The sequence below is a fragment of the Pelobates fuscus genome, chromosome 12 (assembly GCF_036172605.1).
Source record: "Pelobates fuscus isolate aPelFus1 chromosome 12, aPelFus1.pri, whole genome shotgun sequence".
Taxonomy (NCBI): Eukaryota; Metazoa; Chordata; class Amphibia; order Anura; family Pelobatidae; genus Pelobates; species Pelobates fuscus.
This window is the reverse complement of record NC_086328.1, coordinates 76,032,250-76,050,397: the sequence shown is the minus strand read 5'-3', so window position 1 is coordinate 76,050,397 and position 18,148 is coordinate 76,032,250.

Here is an 18,148-nt window from a genome sequence, read left to right as displayed (position 1 = left end):
GAATGGTGTCTAGCCAAGGCATTTCAATTATTAGTTGAAAGATGAGGTCCCCTGGATATCAACATGATGATCAATTTCAAAAGTAGACAAATACAGAGATTATTCTCCTGGGAACATCATCCCCCAACTGAGGGCTGGGATGCTTTATCCTGCTTCTGAAATTTCCAGAAGGGGTATATGTTTAACGCAATTCCCCTTATTTTCAATTTTCTCAGGAGAATTCAGAAGGAACAAATGGAGAACAAATTCTCCCAGAATGGTCATGGAGACCCGGGTTCCCATTGTTGTTGAGCCTTTCCAAAGAGAGCCCAATGCATCTGCCTGTGATCTGCTTTCTCAGGGTCAACTGTTCCACCCTAATCCACAGACTCTTCAAGTGATTGCCTAGAGACTAAAAGGAAAAAGAGGAGGGATTCTCAGATGTGATTGATTTGCTTCAAGCGAGAAAGAGGAATACTTTGACTGCCTATTAACGCACCTGGGACATCTTTGCTGACTGGGAAACAACTAAGGATATTTCTCTGGTATCGTTTACAGCTGCAGATTGCCTTGGTTAACCGTTTTATAAAAGACAGTCTGGACAAGGATTTCAGCCTTAACACTTTGAAAGGCCATGTTTCAGCTCTTCTGGCATGGTCTGGAGTCTTATGGGCCCTCAATTCCGATGTTGCTCGATTAATAAGCATTGCAACTAAGACCTCCTCTTGTCCTTTCTGCCTTGCAGGCTTCCTCATTTGAACCTATAGCCAATATTCCTTTAATACCCTTTGTACTCAGAATAGAAGGATCTCAGAATTGGCAGCCCTATCATCAGCTGTACCTTACCTATCTCTCCAACAAGATAAAATTATTTTGAGAACGGTTCCAGAATTAAGGCAAAAGGTTGTGTCTTCCATTCAACTGAACCAAGAGATCATTATGCCTGCTTTCTTTCCATTCCCATCTTTTGAGAAGGAGAACATGTCTCACAACCTGGATGTGATCCACTGTTTATCTGTCCACCTCAACAGAACTAGTACTTGGAGAGAATCCTAAAGACTTTTCATTCTCCCTGGTGGGAATGACAAAGGTCTGCAAGTATCTCCTAAAACATCTTTAGTCTCTGACATCGCTAAGGCTTATGAGGTAAAACAGGGTCCAGTTCCTCCAGGTCTCAAGACTCATTGCACTCATTCCAGCTCTGTTAACTTTCTGGACAGCTGTTGCACAAGTCTCTTCTGATCCGATCTGCAAAGAAGCTATATTGGCATCTCAGAATACCTTTATTCCACACTGTCAACTGGATGAGAAATCTTATAAAGAGTCTAAATTAGGATCTGCCATCCTTTCAGCTTCCTAAGCTTTTCCATTTTCTCATTAATACATTCTAAGCAGCCACGCTGACCACTGGGGTCGGCCGCTGGATTGGAGGCAATTCCTCTTGACGTGCTCGGGCTGGTAGCACTGAAAGCATCATTGGTTGGCCCTGGTCGGTGCCCGCTAGGGTGATGTCAGAGCCAGGGAACTTCAGAGCGGGGCTGTTGCAGTGGGGTTAGGCTGTGGAAGTGTTATATGGGGGCCAGTAGCTGTGAGAGGTAACGGGGCATTGGGGCTGCCGGTTATCTGCATACTCGTCGGCCCGCTGGGCTGCTGCTGTTAAGGTCTTGCGCATCCGCCGCCTTCCCTGCAAGCTTCCTGGCCAAGTGGGGGCGACTTCTTGTAGGAGGCACTGGCATTCGAAGACCTACAGAAAGTCGTCAATGCCCTCCTCTGCTTCCTTGAAGGCGTCAAAGGGAGTTTGAGTTTTTGTGCAGGGGTTGCCGGACTCCCCGGGGACCTCTCTCCTGCCCACCTTTTGTTGGCCTGTATGGGGTTCGCCCAATTCCTCTAAGCCAAGATATAGGCTTGTGCCTTGGAAAAGATCAGCTGAAGGAGTTTATTTGTAGTACGCCAGGCACTGGGTCATTTCTTTGTCGAGGGCATCCTTTTCGCCCGCTCCAGCTGCGGTACAGCTGCCTCCCCGCTTAGATGATCGTCCTCCATGAGGGCGGCAATCAGATCGGCCTTGGTACAACTGCCGCCCGATTGCCCACTGGCTTTCAGCAAATCCTGTGTTTGCATCTTCAACCCCTTAAGGACACATGACATGTGTGACACGTCATGATCCCCTTTTATTCCGTTGGTTCCGTTTTGCTGGGAAGTGCGATCCTGCAGCTTGCCATCATTTGTAGCGGACCCCCGGGTAACCCGACCGGTAACCTCCGCTAATTCCCTTTCTTCAGCTGCTCAGGAACGACGGGGAGTTGCTATCCCTTTGTCACCCAAATATGGAAAGCCCGCCACTCCAGCGAGGGTTCTCCCACCCTGGACAACAGGGGGGGGGGTCTTCATCCTAGGAGCCTCTGTGCCAGGGAGCGTGGGAAGGAAATTGTCCCTTTGTCTTCCAGGCACAGAAAAGCATGCCAAACTAGCCAGTGCCCCAAACGTGTCCACACCAACATCAGGGACCCTCACAGTGGTACCTTCCTCGACCAATCCCTGTTCGCGCGGTCCTGCTGTGAAACCCAGACAAGGGGTTTTGAGGTATGAATGCTCCCTCTGGCTGGCATTCGTCTGTACGAATGGCAGTCACCCAGGGGAGCACTCATTAAGTACTTCCCTTGTGGTTTCACACCTAGGTTACCAGAGCGAAAGTTCTGACTAACTAATGTGAACGTTCGAGTGGGGCACTGGGGAGGTCCTCGTTCGGGAGACGAAAGAGTTGGGAAACAATCCACGAATGCTCCCCACGGCTGGCCACTCAGGGGAGTACTCATTAATTGTTTCCCTTGCGGTTTTGTGGTTTCACCCTGTAGTTATAAACCTGTCTTTTTGTTTTTTGTTTTTAAATAAGCCTGCAGTTGAAAATAATTACGTTTTGAAGTGACATCTACTGGTTCTGAATGGTCCTGCAGCCATTCTTATTTTGAATCGCCTGTAAAAAGATTTGTTTAAGAATAAATGTTTCAAGTGCATCCTTGCAAAGTTTATTTGTGTTTTTTCCCCATTCTCTTTCAACCTCTTAAAGAGGTACCACCTCTAGTTAGTTAGCTTCTGGTTTTGCAAATCTTTTATTTAAAAAAAATCTTACTGGCTGCACTAGGAACTTGAAGGGGACATGGCAGGTCAGGCAGTTTGTTTTATTCTTTTAACCCTGCCACCGGCAAGTGGTAGGGTTGCCTTGATGGAGAGATCAGATCTGGCAGAATGAAGTTTAGACCTCCAGCAGGAGTATATCTCAGTAAAGGTTCCCTTGCAGTCTGGCACTCTCCAGTGAGTCGGGGCACAGCTGCCATATTTTCACAGCCTGCTCTCTGACTCACTGAGTGCTAAACTGCAGGGAAGCAATTACCAAAGTCTGCATTCACTGGTGGTACAAACCTCCTGCTCTTTTGCTGGACCCTCAGGGACTCGGGATCCTTACTAGACTACCCGGCAGAGTTACCCCCTGCTGGACCACCATGTGTATGTCCCACTCATTGCACCATTAGGGACCTAGTCACTGGTACACACTTTAAAGTGGTAGAGATAGCGTCTTCATTCATCCTAGTGTGACACTGTTGTTTAGTACTGTTGACACTGTTGGTTAGTAAAGAGCCAGCTGCCATCACTTAACACCAACCTGGAATCACAAATTTACAATCTGACAATTCTTTTTGGGGATTGTGCTGTTACTACTTTAATTACCACTATTAGCAGTGGACAAAAGATAGCAACAAATGGACAAGTGCTAAGAGTTCTAGAGCAGGTATACTGTAGTCCTCTATAACCCAACAAAATATAAAAAAATAGTACAGAAACCTTTTGCGCCAAATCAAAACAATCGACTATGACAAAACAATAAAAAAAGAGTAAAACAAATAAATAATTTGCAAAAAATAATCAAATAAAAAAAATACGCAGAAGTATAGTGCAAATATTATTCTAGTAACCTGGATTTTTATCTGCTTTAGTTCATCCTCATTGGTGTAAATAAAGAGAGAGAGAAAATACTGACAGTGTAGTATTTCATACGATGAGTGGATAACAGACAACAAAGTGCGTAAGTGTTCTCACAGTGAAAGCTCTCACATGGTGGATATAGGCAAAGATTTAGTCACTTTCATGAATCACAGTAGAACATGTAATTATGAAATAAAATCCAATGGTAAAGTTTGCAAATATAAAGTGCATAAAGTGCCAAAAAATAAGAAATGCATTCACAAATAGAGAGCTTTTCATTAAAGCTTACAATTTCAGTTATTAGGTTATACTATCCCAACCCAGGGATATAGCCGATTCACTACGCAATATCCCAATGTTTTCCAACATTGTATACATAAATGAGAGCAAACAGTGATTTATGGTGTTCGGAGCAAATGATTTGTGAAACCAGTTGACTTATTGCCATTGCCTGTGTTTCGCCATACTTTTTGTAGCCCCCACCAGAAGCAACTAATAGAGAGTTTAGCAGACACTTTGTGGGTGCCACCAGTTTTACATTTTACTGAAGAAGTAGAACAGAGTAACCAAATAATGTTCCCAATGTCTGGTCTTGGTGGTGATGAGGAATCTAGTGATAATGATATCGCTCTTTTCCCCCACCATTACAGACATTTGTTTAAAGGGACACTCTAAGCACCAAAACAACTTTGGCTTAATGGAGTGGTTTTGGTGTATTTATCATGCCCCTGAAATCTAATCGCTCAAGTTTCTGCCATTTAGGAGTTAAATTATTTTGATTACACAGGCCTAACCCACCTCTCGGACATGTAACCTACACAGTCTCCCTTCAATATCCCTGTAAAGAAAGATCTGATATTTAAACTTGCCTTATTACACATTCTGTGTGAATGTATTATATCCTGCTCAGTTAATAGCCTGCTAGAACTGTGTATGATTAAAAGGTCGAGAAACAGAGCAGGAGATACAAACTTCTAAAGTGAACACATTATGCTAGTTGAAAAGTAAACCTTCTTTTTCATACAGGCTGCATCAGTCACAGCCAGGAGAGGTGTGGCTAGGGTTACATAAACAGAAACAAAAGTGACTTAACTCCTAAATGGCAGATAATTTACCAGTTAGAATGCAGGGTCATGAGATATTCACCAAAACTGCTTCAATCAACTACATTTTTGGTGCTTAGAAAATGCCATCCTAAGAGGAAATTGACTATGATACAGAGGGATTACAGGAGGAGAGTCTGGAGTGGAGAGACAGCTGTTCACTATTTTCTGCACCTACTGTGCACTCGCCACTTTGTGGTAACTCTTTTTTTCTTTGGTTTTTATAATAAAATCACCCGCCTGATTTTCCAGCTGTGTGCTGTATTAAGACAGATTAAATACTCATATTGACTGCAATGGAATTTCACAGATTTTCCTAGCGAGTCAAAAGATACACTGAGACAAAGTAGGAACTCAGTATTTTTCCTATGCCTGACAGTGTTCGACACTGGCAAGAGCTACCACTATCAGGCTGTGTCAATCCCCCAGCATGGTCTGCAAAATTCCCAGACGTCGACAGTTCAACTTTAAGGGGAAAAGTGGTTCTCTGGTCCAACATCCGCACATACTGGACGGATACACCTTTCAACACAGTCCACTATTATTAGCAGTGAATGAGATGGATTCTGGTTGAGGAAGATGCGTGCATTGAACTTACCATGTTACCACTGTCTACTACTCCCCGCAACAGTGCTGGCAGCATAACCCCAAGACAGCAAAGTGATACAGTTAAGAAATTGGCTTAATTCTGTTGGTGGTTTGGAAGTATAAAGTGAATCAGAAAGAAGCTGAAGGGAGAAATGGTGAAGCTTCTGAAATTGTGAAAGTTTCATAAGATCATATAGCAACAGGAATGGCAAATCCAACAAATGTGTTCTAGATAGACGTATTATCGGGCCTTAAAGTGGTCGGACTTAACGTTATTAAGATAAGATAAAGACAGTCAGGAATAGCAAAGGTCAGGGATACAGAAATATGGATAAATGGAATAACAAGCTGGGCAGGATACAAGAAACACTCAAGGTCAGAAACAAGCCATGCCAGGATTCCAAAATTACACGAAGTCAAATACAAGCCCAGGCCAATAACACAGAATATCAAGAGAGACTTACTATGAGAACTAACATGTATCAACACAGAAACCTCGACAGGGCAATGGACAAGGGACCAAATTAACTTTATATAGGCTAATACACTTTCTGATAGGTCCATGTCATCTCTGCAACTCCAAATTGATAGAATATGGGGTTCCCTTGATGACACGGTCACTTTAATGGTAGGTCTGACATTGTGCAATTTAAACACATAAAAGACACGTCAAAAAAATCGGGCAGCTTCTTAAGCTATTATAGGGAAGAAACAGCAAGCGTGGATTTTGGCCCATGTGAACCAGCAGAAGGAGGTGTTCACAGGGCCAAATGGTAAGTATACTATATTCCCTGTTCATGTTGTACTGCCACGTGGAGTGTTCGGGCTGCGCGACCTGACAGGGTAGCAGCGCGGGCGTCTAGTGCAGGTGAATTCATGAAAGAAAGCTTATCTGTTTGAATGTACTCTGCTTCCTACTGATGACCCTCTCAGCTAGTGGGATAAGAAGAAGAGTGTTTATATGTTCTCTGTCCAAAGTGAGTGAGTATTTTCTCTCACAGGCAGGGCCGGACTGGCCCACTGGGATACTGGGAAATTTCCCGGTGAGCCATGGCACCTGGGGGCTGCACAACTGTAACTCCCTATAGACAGGGAGCCCTACGGTCGTTTTCAATAATATCGTGGCCACAGCCCACATGTAGGTGCCGCCGGGTGTCCAGTCCGGTGGCACACTCTGAGTGGAATACCTTGCAGACACAGGACAGGGGGAGGGGGCAAAGAGACAGAGGGGTAATAGAGAGATACGGGGAGGAGGGACAAAGATACAGAGGGGTAATAGAGAGACACAGGTGAAGGGGGACAAAGAGGCAGAGTGGTAATAGAGAGACACAGGTGAAGGTGGACAAAGTGACAGAGGAGTAATAGAGATACACAGGGGAGGGGGGCAAAGAGACAGAGGGGTAATGGAGAGACACAGGGGGAGGGGGCAAAGAGACAGAGAGGTAATAGAGAGATACAGGGGGAGAGGGGAGAAAGAGACAGAGGGGTAATAGAGAGACACGGTGGGGAGAAAGAGACAAAGGGGAAAGATAGACACAGGGGGAGGGGGCAAAGAGACAGAGAGATAATAGAGAGATACAGGGGAGGGGGGAGAAAGAGACAGGGGGTAATAAAGAGACATAGGGGGATGGGGAGAAAGAGACACAGGGGGAAGAGAGAGGCAGGGGTTGGGAGAGTGATACAGGGAAAGGGGGGAGAAAGAGACAGAGGGGGAAGAGAGAGACATGGGGAAAAGGGGAGTGACACATCGAGGAGAGGGGGAGAGAGACACAGGGAGGAGAGAGAGAAGAGAGACAGAGGGAGAAGAGGGGAGAAAGAGACACACAGAAGGTTTGTTGGGGTACAAATAGACATACAGAAGGGAAGGGGAACAAAGTGACACACAAGATTTGTGGGGGCAAAGCTGGGCTGGGGAAAAAAGAGACACAGAGTGGCTGGGAAAAGAGAAAGAGGCACAGAGAGAGTTTGAAGTTAGAAAGAGACACACAGAGGGGATTTGGAAGGGGAGAAAGAGACAAAGGGGGCTGGGGCTAAGACATACACAAAAGGGGCTGTGGGGAAAGAGACATACGGAGGCTGGAGAAGGGTAAAAAGAGACACACAGGGACTGGGATGAAGTAAAATATACACAAGGGGAGCTAAATGAGAATTACAAGGGTGGCTGTAAGAGACAAAAAGGAGAAAATTGGAGACAAGATACACTAAACGAGGTAAAAAAACAATCAAAGGCAAGAAATTCATAAGGTAGATAAAAGATACACAAGACAAGATGCTTTTTTTGTGTGTGCTTGGGGGGGATGCATTTTTGCCTGTGTCTCCTGCTCTCCCTGTAACTCAATTCTTTAGCATGGGAGTCTATGCCGAAGAGCTAATTGACAGGTGAGAGAAAGTCCTCTTATTAAATAGATTTTCCTTCCAATATATACATTTTGCTAACACAATGTACAGATAGACGTAGTTGATGTGATCCTGACAGTAATGCATGTATATTAATGTGTGTATTAGTAACATATATAATTATACCTATAATATTTATACATCTATTAATATACATTTATATATTATTATTATTTTATTATTTATATAGCACCAACAAATTCCGTAGCGCTGTACAATGGGTGGACTAACAGACACATAATTGAGATCAGACCACTGGACGTACAGGAACAGAGGGGGTTGAGGGCCCTGCTCGATGAGCTTACATGCTAGAGGAAGTTGGGTATAGTGACACAAAGTAGGGGAATTAAATAGTTTGTTAGTGAAGGGTTTATTGAGTGCTTGGTAGGTCATTTTTGAGGTTTATTGAGGCTGGGTGAAAGTCTGATTGAGGAGGGAAGGGGGTTGCACAGAATAGGTGCAGCTCTGGAGAAGTCTTGAAGGCGAGCATCAGAGGTGGGGATCCGGGCAGAGGATAGGCGTAGGTCTTGGGCTGAGCGCAGGGGTCTCAAGGGGACATACTTGTGTATGAGGAAGGATAGGTATGTTGGAGCAGCATTATGTAGGGATTTGTAAGCAAGCACCAGAATTTTGAATTGGGCCCTATATCTAACTGGAAGCCAATGCAGGGACTGACAGAGCGTGGAGGCCTTGGAGGTGCGACCGGACAGGAAAATAAGCCTCGCAGCCGAATTCATTATAGATTGCTGGGAACATGTAAGACCGGTGAGAAGGGGATTGCAGTAGTCGAGGCGAGAGAGAACAACAGCATGAACCAATATCTTAGCCGCGTCCGGCGTTAGATATGGGCGGATGCGCGCTATGTTCTTGAGTTGGAAGCGACAGGATTTGACTATCGATTGGACATGGGGAGTAAAAGAGAGGTCAGAATTAAAAAGATCCCCTAGGCAGCGAGCCTGCGAGGTAGAGGTGATAGTAGCGCCGTTGACTTGGATGGAGACAGACACAGGAGTAGCAGCACTTGAGGGAGGAAAAACTAGAAGTTCTGTTTTGGACAGGTTGTAATTTAAGGAAGTGAGCAGCCATCCAGTTGGAAATAGCAGAGAGGCAGTCAGAAACACGAGTCAAGGTGGGCGGGGAGTGATCAGGGGAGGACATGTAGATTTGCATGTCATCTGCATATAAATGATATTGGAAGCCAAAGGAGCTGATGAGTTTACCAAGGGAGGCAGTATAGATAGAGAACAGTAGGGGGCTGAGGACAGAACCTTGGGGGACGCCGACAGAGAGGGGTTGGGGAGAAGAGGCAGTACCAGAGAAAGAAACACTGAAAGAGCACTGGTAGAGGTAGAAGGAGCACCAGGAGAGAGCAGTATCCGGTAGGCCAAAGTTACGAAGAATGTGAAGAAGCTTTTGATGATCAACAGTGTCAAAGGCGGCAGAAAGATCAAGGAGGATTAGGATAGAGTATTGGCCGTGAGATTTAGCAGCAATTAAATCGTTGGATACTTTGGTCACAGCAGTTTCGACAGAGTATCCAGCGTGGAATCCAGACTGAAGGGGGTCAAGCAGAGAGTTGGATTTGAGAAAGTCTGTCAATCTGGCATACACAACTCTCTCTCGGATCTTGGAGGCAAATGGCAGTAGCGAGATAGGGCGGTAGTTGGATGGGGAGTTGGAATCAAGGTTGGGCTTTTTCAGAATCGGGGTTACGGTTGCATGTTTGAGGGGTGAGGGAAATGTGCCAGAGGAAAGGGAGAGATTGAAAATGTTAGCGAGAGGAAGACCAAGAGAGGGAGACAAAGTGCGGATGAGAGGGAATAGGAACTGCTTTCTATTTTTATAATAAAATAGAGCTAGAAGACGAAGATTACAATCAATCATTTTAAAAGTAAGTTTTCTTACTTCCCATTTTTTTTTTATCCAGTAATTAAATTTGGCATCTCAAAGTTGGCATTGCAGAAATGGCTAATATTGTGTAGACCAGGTGATATTGTGTCAGTTTCTAAATGTCAGCACAGTCATAATCCCCTTTTTTTCTTTCTGCTCTAGCTACCTGAATGAATTTCCAAGATTTGTTTCACGACCGAATTTTGCCGACCCGAAAAAAAGAAAAATTTACTGAAGTGTTTTAGAAAAAAATGTCACCCTGCACAAGTCTAATTGGTGATGAGGGGGTTAAAGAAACACTATCACTGTTTAAGGAATCAACCTGTTTTCGAATGGTTTGACTTCTGCAGGTTTGACTTCCACTACCATTACAGCAGAGCTGGAAGTTCCTAATTATGCAATCAGCTCTCTTCCACTAAATCCTGCAATTCAAGGGTAATTCGTTGGCAGAGAGTTTCAGATAGTCACACAAGGGGGAAAGCAGGGTTTATAAGACACACAAGGGGTGTCAGGAGATACACACTATGAAATGTGGCTGGTGCAGAGAGATACAAAGTAGGATTGAGAGCCAACATGGAGTCAACACACAATTCATCCCTGGGCTTCAAATAACCTAGCTACGCATCAGTAAGCCCTACAGTAAAGGAAAAGATTGCACAGCAAATGCTGATGCCAATCATTGATTATGGGGATGTAAGCTAAGAAAATAATTCTCCTCACCTTGCCGTTCTCTTTCTCAACCACACGTAGATCATACCTTTCCTACCCTTCAGACTTTCTCCCCGGCTACTGAACAAGAGGTGGCTGCGCTTCTTCTTTCCTCTCGCCCCACCACTTGCCCGTTCGATCCTATCCCATCTCACCTCATCAGATCTATCTCCCCTTGTCTTATGCCTTCCTTAACACACATCTTCAACTGCTCTCTCTCTTCTGGCATTGTCCCTGCTGACCTTAAACATGCCACTGCAGTACAAACATCTCTTGCCCCGTCCTCCCCCCTCTAACTATCATCCCATATCCCTGCTCCCTTTTGCCTCAAAGTTTCTGGAAAGACTTGTCTTTACCTATCTGTCTCGCTTCCTCAATTCCAACTCTCTCCTCACCTCTCTGTCAGCCCTTACATTGGCTTTGTGTATCCTGTAGTAGTCAATTCAAAGTGCTAACCCATACCTATAAAGCACTGAACAATTCTAGCCCCTCTTATATCTCTTCACTCGGTCCCTCCACTTCTCCTGTTCACTGCTCGCACCTGTACGGCCAACTCACACTTGCAGGACTTCTCACGGGCGTCTCCCTTCCTATGGAATAGCCTGCTACCTCCATCAGACTCTCATCTAGTCTTCATTCATTTAAGAAGTGCCTCAAAACCCATCTCTTTAGGAAAGCTTATGGCCTCCCAGAGTAACCTCTACCTTACATATCTGTCTCTTGCTCTCTCCTAAAGGGCAGCACTCTACTCTCTCCTCCAGCTCTGCTTCACTCCCACCTTATTTGATTTCTATTTCCTGTCCTAATGTGTTTTATACCCCACCTCCTATAGACTGTAAGCTCGTTTGAGCAGGGTCCTCTTCAACCTATTGTTCCTGTAAGTTTTCTTGTAATTGCCCTATTTATAGTTATATCCCCCTCTCATAATATTGTAAAGCGCTACGGAATCTGTTGGCGCTATATAAATGGCAATAATAATAATAATAATAATAGTAAATGCACCTGCACCGCAAACCCACCTTAATAAACTTACATTGTAAAACTCATTCTGACGCTTTGTGCTACAATGTAATTACATGTTCCACCATTGTGACATGCTAAAAGAACTAAACTGACTGTCGCTGGAATCCAGACGCACCCTTCATCTTTACAGCCTTGTGTTCAAGAGCTTTTCTGGGAAGTTCTCTCGGCTGTTCCAACCTCCTATAACCTCCGATCCAGTACCAGCACTTTATTTAGTCTACCTCAATACAAAAAGAAAGCGTCTCGATCCTCCTTTTCCTACAGAGCACCGCAATATGGAACGACCTCCCACACACTTTCAAATCTTCCCCAGGCCTAAAATACTTTAAGAAATCCCTCTATATCTCAACACAGAATGCACCTGTCATGGTTGATTATATATTTCCTACCTGTTCTAAGTTACATTTTGTATAAATTGTGTATTATTATTGTTTTTGTATTTTATTGTACCCTGTTGTATTAATGCAATGTTTTGTGGACCCAGGACATACTCGAAAATTAGATAAATCTCAGTGTATCCTTCCTGGTAAAATATTTTATAAATAAATACAATAAATAAATAAACGCAGACAGATCATAATTTATATTAAAAACAATGTAGAAGACTCCAAATCTTGATAAAGGACAAGTACTGAAAAACAGCAGGTATTTTAATATTATTTTTCTTAAAAAATAATAACTTGCTACCACCTTGTGGACAAAGGTTTAAACATATCTAAAATCAGTTCCTAGCTACTTGTTAAAAGAACACTATAGGGTCATTGTGACAGATCACCCTGTCCCTGGATTGTAACCCCCTTTATTTCATTCCCCTATGGGTTCGGGACATTGCCTTCTCCTTCGTTTCTATGAAAATGCAGTGATTGCATGAAAATGCCTAAAGGCAATGATTATACTCACCCGAACAACTACATTAAGCTGTAGAAAAAGGAGGAAAGTGAAAGGGCTAGAAAAAGCCCAAATGGAGAGTAATACCAGAAAAGGGGGGTCCCTACCTTTAATAATCCTAAGGGAAAACAATGGGTAAAAGGACAGGTAGACAGAGGGGTGGTAGTATACCAACTGGAGGAAAATATATACTGAGGCAGATGCTCGCTAAAAATAAATGAAGGAGCTATCTGAGAAATAACCTAACTGGAGGTAAAAATTCCCCTAAAAAAATCTCATAGTGAGTAATCCAAGGTAGTAGAGATTACTTAATACAGCCAGGGTATAAAGGTAAATAGAGCCTCTATAAGAAAACACTAAAGAGTAGTGATGTACCGAACTGTCCGCCGGCGAACAGTTCCCGGGAACTTAGCGTGTTCGCGTTCGCCGCGGCGGGCGGACACATGCGCAGTTCGATCCGCCCCCTATTCGTCATCATTGGGCAAACTTTGACCCTGTGCCTCTCGGTCAGCAGACACATTCCAGCCAATCAGCAGCACTCCCTCCCTTCCACACCCTCCAACCTCCCTCCCAGCATCCATTTTCGATTCATTCTGAAGCTGAATGCTTAGTGAGAGGAGGGAAAGTTTAGCTGCTGCTTAGATAGGGAAATTGATAGCTAGGCTAGGGTATTCAGTGTCCACTACAATCCTGAAGGACTCATCTGTTCTCTGCTGTAAGGACAGCACCCCAAAAAGCCCTTTTTAGGTCTATAACATCAGGCTGCTTTTTTTTTTTTTTCCTGTGTAATGTAATTGCAGGTGCCTGGCATGCCAGCTTCTGTGTCAGGTTGGATGCCTTGCCCATTTGCACAGTCAGTGCCACCACTCATATCTGTTTTAACAATAGCTTAAGCTTTAGATTTTAAAGAAATCATTTTTTTTCACTGTAATAGAAGATCAGTTAGTTGTCTGCAAGCGTCTGTGTGAGGTTCACATTGGATACTGTGCCTACTTGCCCAGTGCCACCACTCATATCTGTTTTAACAATTGGTTAAGCTTTAGATTTAAAATAAATAAAAAAATTTCACTGTAATAGAAGAGCAGTTGCCGGCCTGCCAGCTTCTGTGTCAGGTTGGATGCCTTGCCCATTTGCACAGTCAGTGCCACCACTCATATCTGTTTTAACAATTGGTTAAGCTTTAGATTTTAAATAAATAATTTGGTTTCATTGTAATAGAAGAGCAGTTGCCTGCCTGCCAGCTTCTGTGTGAGGTTCACATTGGATACTGTGCCTACTTGCCCAGTGCCACCACTCATATCTGTTTTAACAATAGCTTAAGCTTTAGATTTTAAAGAAATCATTTTTTTTCACTGTAATAGAAGAGCAGTTGCCTGCCTGCCAGCTTCTGTGTCAGGTTGGATGCCTTGCCCATTTGCACAGTCAGTGCCACCACTCATATCTATTTAACAATAGCTTAAGCTTTAGATTTTAAAGAAATCATTTTTTTTCACTGTAATAGAAGATCAGTTAGTTGTCTGCAAGCGTCTGGGTGTCAGGCCTACTTCAGCGTGTGCTCTGCAGACCTGTGCCAGCGTGCTTTGACAGTTGCCAATCATATCTGGTGTCTCTTTAGCGTGCTTTTACAAAGAAAAAAGGTTTCCAGTGTAAGCTAATAGCAGCCAGTCAGTGTCCTTCAAGCGGCTCTGTCAGGCCTTCCTTCAGCGTGTGCCCTGCACAACCCTGCCAGCGTACTTTGACAGTTGCCACTCATATCTGGTGTCTCTATAGCGTGCTTTTACAACCAAAATTTTGTTTCCACTGTAATAGAAGAGCAGTTGCCTGCCTGCCAGCTCCTGTGTGAGGTTCACATTGGATACTGTGCCTACTTGCCCAGTGCCACCACTCATATCTGTTTTAACAATAGGTTAAGCTTTACATTTAAAATAAATATTTTTTTTCACTGTAATAGAAGAGCAGTTGCCTGCCTGCCAGCTTCTGTGTGAGGTTCACATTGGATACTGTGCCCACTTGCCCAGTGCCACCACTCATATCTGTTTTAACAATTGGTAAGCTTTAGATTTAAAATAAATAATTTGTTTTCACTGTAATAGAAGAGCAGTTGCCTGCCTGCCAGCTTCTGTGTGAGGTTCACATTGGATACTGTGCCTACTTGCCCAGTGCCACCACTTATATCTGTTTTAACAATTGGTTAAGCTTTAGATTTAAAATAAATAATTTTTTTTCACTGTAATAGAAGAGCAGTTGCCTGCCTGCCAGCTTCTGTGTCAGGTTGGATGCCTTGCCCATTTGCACAGTCAGTGCCACCACTCATATCTGTTTTAACAATAGCTTAAGCATTAGATTTTAAAGAAATCATTTTTTTTAACTGTAATAGAAGATCAGTTAGTTGTCTGCAAGCGTCTGGGTGTCAGGCCTACTTCAGCGTGTGCTCTGCAGACCTGTGCCAGCGTGCTTTGACAGTTGCCAATCATATCTGGTGTCTCTTTAGCGTGCTTTTACAAAGAAAAAAGGTTTCCAGTGTAAGCTAATAGCAGCCAGTCAGTGTCCTTCAAGCGGCTCTGTCAGGCCTTCCTTCAGCGTGTGCCCTGCACAACCCTGCCAGCGTACTTTGACAGTTGCCACTCATATCTGGTGTCTCTATAGCGTGCTTTTACAACCAAAATTTTGTTTCCACTGTAATAGAAGAGCAGTTGCCTGCCTGCCAACTTCTGTGTGAGGTTCACATTGGATACTGTGCCTACTTGCCCAGTGCCACCACTCATATCTGTTTTAACAATTGGTTAAGCTTTAGATTTAAAATAAATAATTTGTTTTCACTGTAATAGAAGAGCAGTTGCCTGCCTGCCAGCTTCTGTGTCAGGTTGGATGCCTTGCCCATTTGCACAGTCAGTGCCACCACTCCTATCTGTTTTAACAATTGGTTAAGCTTTAGATTTTAAATAAATAATTTGTTTTCATTGTAATAGAAGAGCAGTTGCCTGCCTGCCAGCTTCTGTGTGAGGTTCACATTGGATACTGTGCCTACTTGCCCAGTGCCACCACTCATATCTGTTTTAACAATAGCTTAAGCTTTAGATTTTAAAGAAATCATTTTTTTTCACTGTAATAGAAGAGCAGTTGCCTGCCTGCCAGCTTCTGTGTCAGGTTGGATGCCTTGCCCATTTGCACAGTCAGTGCCACCACTCATATCTGTTTTAACAATAGCTTAAGCTTTAGATTTTAAAGAAATCATTTTTTTTCACTGTAATAGAAGATCAGTTAGTTGTCTGCAAGCGTCTGGGTGTCAGGCCTACTTCAGCGTGTGCTCTGCAGACCTGTGCCAGCGTGCTTTGACAGTTGCCAATCATATCTGGTGTCTCTTTAGCGTGCTTTTACAAAGAAAAAAGGTTTCCAGTGTAAGCTAATAGCAGCCAGTCAGTGTCCTTCAAGCGGCTCTGTCAGGCCTTCCTTCAGCGTGTGCCCTGCACAACCCTGCCAGCGTACTTTGACAGTTGCCACTCATATCTGGTGTCTCTATAGCGTGCTTTTAAAACCAAAATTTATTTTTCACTGTTATAGATTGAATAGCAGTTACTTGTCTTCAAGCGGGTGTGTCAGTCCTTCCTTCAGCGTGTGCTCTGCAGAACTGTTCCAGTGCACATTGCCAATCATATCTGGTGTCTCTATAGCGTGCTTTTAAAACCAAAATTTATTTTTCACTGTTATAGATTGAATAGCAGTTACTTGTCTTCAAGCGGGTGTGTCAGTCCTTCCTTCAGCGTGTGCTCTGCAGAACTGTTCCAGTGCACATTGCCAATCATATCTGGTGTCTCTATAGCGTGCTTTTAAAACCAAAATTTATTTTACACTGTTATAGATTGAATAGCAGTTACTTGTCTTCAAGCGGGTGTGTCAGTCCTTCCTTCAGCGTGTGCTCTGCAGAACTGTTCCAGTGCACATTGCCAATCATATCTGGTGTCTCTATAGCGTGCTTTTAAAACCAAAATTTATTTTTCACTGTTATAGATTGAATAGCAGTTACTTGTCTTCAAGCAGTGATGCGCAACCATTATTGCTAGAGGATGTAGATAACAGGGATATGTCTCAGGCAGGCAGCATTAAACACATGGAGGTACGTGTGTGATGATGATGATGTTGTACCCGCTGCTGCTTCCTTTTGTGAGTTGTCAGATACAAGCGAAGCGGTTGATGATGACGATGCGTCCATGGATGTCACGTGGGTGCCCGCTCGGCAAGAAGAAGAACAGGGCGAAAGTTCAGATGGGGAGACAGAGAGGAGGAGGAGACGAGTTGGAAGCAGGGGGGGTCATCGCAAGGAGCTAGTGGCACAGTCAGACAGCATGCATTGGCACCCGGGGTCAGCCCGACAGCACGCCAATCAACGCATGCTGTGTCCACCACCAGAATTCCGTCATTGCAGAGCTCAGCAGTGTGGCATTTTTTTTGTGTGTCTGCCTCGGACAACAGCGATGCCATTTGCAACCTGTGCCAAAGGAAACTGGGTCGTGGGAGGTCCAACACTCACCTAGGTACAACTGCTTTGCGTAGGCACATGATCTCACATCACAAACGCCTATGGGATCAACACATGCCTACTCTAAGTCGCCATCCTCCTCCTGGTCTAGCATCTTCAGCCACGTCAACCACTGCTGTCCTTCTTGCCCCCTCTCAACCATCCGCCACTCCGTCTCCCGCCTTGAGCAGTTCCCGCTCATCTGCCCACAGTCATGTGTCTGTCAAGGACATGTTTGAGCGTAAGAAGCCAATGTCACCAAGTTACCCCCTTGCCCAGCGTCTGACAGCTGGCTTGTCCGAACTATTAGCCCGCCAGCTTTTACCATACAATCTGGTTGAGTCTGAGGTGTTCAAAAAATTTGTAGCTATTGGGACACCGCAGTGGAAGGTACCCGGCCGGAATTTCTTTTCACAAAAGGCAATCCCCAACTTGTACTTGATTGTGCAAAAGGAAGTCATGGCATGTCTGGCACACAGTGTTGGGGCAAGGGTCCATCTGACCACTGATACCTGGTCTGCAAAGCATGGTCAGGGCAGGTATATCACCTACACTGCGCATTGGGTAAACCTGCTGACGGCTGACAAGCAAGGAATGCGTGGCATTGCAGAGGAGTTGGTGACACCGCCACGAATTGCAGGCAGTCCTGCTGCCACCTCCTCTACTCCTCCTACTCCATCCTCTTCCATAACCTCCTCGGCTGAGTCCTCTTGTGCTGCTGCGTCTTGCTCCACATCAACGGCACCCCCCCAGCTCCCCAGGTACTATTCCACATCCCGGATACGGCAGTGTCACACCGTCTTGGGTTTGACTTGCTTGAAAGCAGAGAGTCACACCGGACAAGCACTCCTGTCCGCCCTGAACGCACAGGTGGAAAAGTGGCTGACTCCGCAGCAACTGGATATCGGCAAAGTGGTGTGTGACAACGGAAAAAATTTGATAGCGGCATTGAAGTTGGGCAAGTTGACACATGTGCCGTGCATGGCACATGTGTGTAATCTGATCGTACAACGCTTTGTGCATAAGTACACAGGCTTACAGGACGTCCTGAAGCAGGCCAGGAAGGTGTGTGGCC